The sequence below is a fragment of the Dermacentor variabilis genome, unplaced genomic scaffold (genome assembly GCF_050947875.1).
Source record: "Dermacentor variabilis isolate Ectoservices unplaced genomic scaffold, ASM5094787v1 scaffold_23, whole genome shotgun sequence".
NCBI classification, from domain to species: Eukaryota; Metazoa; Arthropoda; class Arachnida; order Ixodida; family Ixodidae; genus Dermacentor; species Dermacentor variabilis.
Genome location: NW_027460401.1, coordinates 1,963,820 through 1,968,240, shown reverse-complemented (window position 1 = coordinate 1,968,240; position 4,421 = coordinate 1,963,820). Strand labels below are relative to the sequence as shown.

Here is a 4,421-nt window from a genome sequence, read left to right as displayed (position 1 = left end):
GTACCAGCGCCGAAATTTTTCTCATGCACCATCATCATTAAAACAATTACTGTATACCACTTACGTTCGCTCGCAACTTGAGTATGCTTCATCAATATGGGATCCCTGGCATTCAACACTAATACATACGTTGGAAGCTATACAATATCGCTCAGTCCGTTTCATTTCAAATAACTTCAATCGGACAGCAAGCGTAACACACATGAAATGTTTATTAAACCTGCCTCTCTTATCCGACCGCCAAAAACACTCACGCATTTCTCTTTTTCACAAAATCTATTATCATAACACCTTTTTACACACTCTTTGGGTCAGGCCAGCACCTTTCATTTCTTCTCGTCGTGATCATAGTCAGAAAGTTAGCATATCGCATTTCAATACTATCATGGGCGCGAATTCAGTCTTACTAATGCCTAGCAAAGACTGGAACAACTTGTCGCCTTCATTAACAGGTATAATTAATCCACTTATGTTTATAAACGCACTTGAAAACAAACTTTTCCAATATACTTACCATTTGTCTTTCCTATGTGTATGTACCTTTTTCTACTGCAGCGTTTTCATCAGCATTATGATAAAAAAATTAACAATGCATTTTGTAAATATAGTGTACATAATGTGTTTTTCGAACCTCTTTACCATTGTATACATCACATTTGTATTTGTATCTTTTGTACGTCTCTGTTTGTTATAATCGGATGTCAACTCAAGTTTGGAACTATTACTGCTGTTCTTTATTTTGTTTGAGTTACTTTTAGCGATGTTTACTTTGTATTCTCTTAGCACCTCCCCTCTATAATGTACTATGTACCTTGAGGGTAAAATAAATGAAATGAAATGAAACTGTAAGAAAATTGTTTGTTATATCTATTGAGGTATGGCAATTTGTCATGCAACCAAACTGAGGACCTGAAATTGTGCCTACAAATAAACAGCTAATTTAAGAGTATACTGCTCATATTCTGCTAAACCACTTTAGCAAATCATGTACTACAATGCTGGAAAAATGACAGAGCTGACTGGGATGTACAGAAAGAGTTCTGCATTGGCTGAAGGACTGCCCCACACTGGAGTTGGTAATGTTGCGTGTATTGGAGTAGAACAGAAAGTGCACTTCTATTAAAATTCCGACAGTCAGTGCAGAGACATAAGGCGCTGTGTCCTCGTTTCGCCACTGTCTTTCGTCCCTTTTCGTGCGCTAAAAACCTCAGTTATGGAATACCAACACGCCCTAACCTACGCTCTTTCAAGTTACATAAGGCAGACGAGCAATGTGGCACATTTATTTCAGGGTCTTCCATGCCTACTACTGCATTTCAAGTCTTCCTGTGCTCTGCGTATATATATGTCCCTGCTCAGCCAAGGTTTTTACTCCATGACAGTTGTTCTACAGGGTTCGCAGCAATATTGACGCAATAAATTCAATGGTTTTCAAGGACTTTCGAGGCTCCGACATAGTAACTTCAAGGACCTCATGCGCATTGCCATTTGTTGGGCGTGTTGGTAAACTGAAAGCATATTTCGCGACAGTAAACAAGGATGGAAGTGTTGTCGTCTCCCTTCCGTCCTTGTTTGCTGGCGCTTAATATGCTTTCAGACCTCATGCGATGCGTTTAGTAGCTTGGAGAGGCAATAACTTGTTCAACAACGACATCGTTAACTTTAATGCAAACAAAAGAGAACAAAACAAATCGCATTTCACTGATTTCAAACATTTGAAAAACTGTTAATTTGCCTTTCACTGCTCATCACTAAACGCACACACCAGGAGGCATTTAAAGAAAGCGCTCGAAGTTTCTTGCAATAGCACAATTAACTGTTAGGACCTGCAACATTTGCAGTTTTTGAATACTGTTTGATTTGACAGTGTATGTGATGCCATTTGTTGCCTCAGCTTTTCGGCATCAAATAAGCAATAGTCATTTCTAGTTGCTTTTTTTGTGTCTGTGGCTCTCGATTTACTCTTCACGGCTTCTCTTCGAATGCCTCAACTGTTGAGCTTCCTGCTTATACTCCTTCAAGTACATTTGTTGCCGGTTCCATGTGCCTAAAACTGGCATCTGCGGCTCCTTTGTAATTTCAACCTTAAAGATGCCGCTTTCCTTCTATTACCTCAATAGACAATTCTCTGTGACATGCGAGAGAGTCACAGAAGAAAAAAAAGCTTTCCAATGTCTGCTAAATCTAGCCAAGTGTACAAATTTAAGGTACTTCTTAAATAGTAGTACTTGCTAAATTAAGTACTTCTAAAATTTCAAGGGTTCTCAATGCCTTAAAAATGGTATTTTAGGAATAAAGGGTTTTCAAGAATCGCTACAAACCCCGGATTCTATCACCTAAATAATTTCACAAGCTTATTTTGGCAAGGAATTCGGAAATTCATGCTTTTTAACTAACACTGCACTATCTCTGTACATTGAAGCCACGACAGCGCAACCATTTTGAAGTAAAGAAAAAATACTGAAAGTCTTTAATACACTCTGGTTGGCTGGCTAACACTCGCAGGGTTCTACTAGGACACATAAATACCCAAGAAAGCGAATGGGAAAACGAAGCCGCGGTAGCTTAATTCATAGAGCATCGCACGCAAAATGCGAAGGTTGTGGGTTCGGTCCCCACCTGCGGCAAGTTGTTTTTCATCCACTTTAATATTCATTAATTTATCGCTTCGTTATTTCATTTATTAAGCACAAGTAATTTACCCTATGTTGGCCTTGGTATCAGTGTTTGTCGGCTTCTTATGATATGGCTAATAAAAATCCGGCCCCTCGGTTAACCCCCTTTCTTCTCAAGTGGATACATAAGTAATTTAAACAGGCGTACCGATGCATGTGACGCGGCTATCGGCAGACACAGTCTCCAAATGCTGGAATGCATGCACTCCAAAACTCTAACAATCCGCTGCTAATGCAGAACAGCTTACAGGGGAGTGAACCAAACTCTAAACTAATGCACTTGAAAAGAACGCCTACACGGCAGTGTGGGGCACCTCGATATGCCTGGTACTGGAGTCGCAGTTGACCACATACGAATGGAACTGGCCGAAAAAATAAACAGAAATGCTCACCAGTATACGCGCGAATTATATTCAGATACGTGGATGGTTGGCGCGATACTCTGTATACGCGTATTTTCGCAGGACATATAATTCATGGACTGGAGAAGCCCTCGATCGTGAGCTGAACGGCACATTAGTTACTTTCCTGCGGTGGAGGCAAGCCTTGAAGAATAGTTCTCATGTTGTCGTCTACGCTGTCTTCCTTCGTTAGTCGTAGCAAGGAATGGAAATTACGCAAACGCAAACATATTCCGATACTAAACAGCACAGCGCACTGCACAGAAACGCCAGCCACCGCCGCATATTTCTCAAATACATTTCGTAGCTATATAACCCTTAAAAGAACCCCCAGTGGGCGTGGTGGCGCTGTGGTGTAATCATTGCGATGTGTAATTTGAATTGTATCAATCGAGTGTACTTGGGTTCGAATCCACGTGATGTGTGTATAGTACTGTGAATTCTTTAACTATGTGATTGCCTGGTTGATTGTGTTCTAATTAGGTTATGTGACTTCTGATTGTGAAACTTGCCTAGATAATTGCGCATAAAGTGTTAATTCTCTTTTTTTCAGCACTGGCGTGCGGGACGCATACGCATAGGGCGCCTTCAGAGCAGTCACGCCTTATGGTAGGCCGCAAATAGCCAGGAAAAATTTGACTTAAAATCCTGCATAACTTTGCTCACGCCTATTCTGAAGGCCGGTTGGAATTGGGCCGCCTAAAACTTGAGCCGCTTGAAAATTGGCCGCTCTCTCTGGAGGGCCGCCTGTGGAGCCGCCTAGCGAACGGTATATCAGCGGCCATAATCTGATCTGATTTCCTGCCTGCATGCGTGGATTCTAGCCAGGACTTGGCTAAGAGTGTACTTTCTATCCTTTTGCTGTGTATTGTCGCCCCTGCTATTTAATGTGGGTATGGAGGGATTACCAGTTGCCTAGAAGAATACATGCAAGACAGTACATGTGTCAATATATGCAGATGAAATGTGCATTTGGCTATCTGTATACCAGCACAAGCGCCTGGCAATAATGCTTCAACGCGCAGTAGTCTGCACAAGCCTGCCTTTCGTCTAGCAATAATCATCTCGGCAGACAAGTCAGTGGCAGACAAGACAAGACTCTCTCTGGAGGGCCACCTGTGGAGCCGCCTAGCGAACGGTATATCAGCGGCCATAATTTGATTTGATTTCCTGCCTGCATGCGTGGATTCTAGCCAGGACTTGGCTAAGAGTGTACTTTTTATCCTTTTGCTTTGTATTGTCGCCCCTTCTATTTAATGTGGGTATGGAGGGATGCAAGACATGCAAGACAGTACATGTGTCAATATATGCAGATGAAATGTGCATTTGGTTATCTGTATACCAG

General features: G+C 41.7%; 1 non-coding gene across 1 annotated transcript; it reads left to right on the top strand.

The window, feature by feature from the left end:
- Nucleotides 1-2,554: 2,554 nt before the first annotated feature.
- Nucleotides 2,555-2,627, top strand: TRNAL-CAA (transfer RNA leucine (anticodon CAA)). Its single transcript has one exon. It is a non-coding gene; the product is annotated as a tRNA-Leu (tRNA).
- The last annotated feature ends 1,794 nt before the right edge of the window (nt 2,628-4,421 follow it).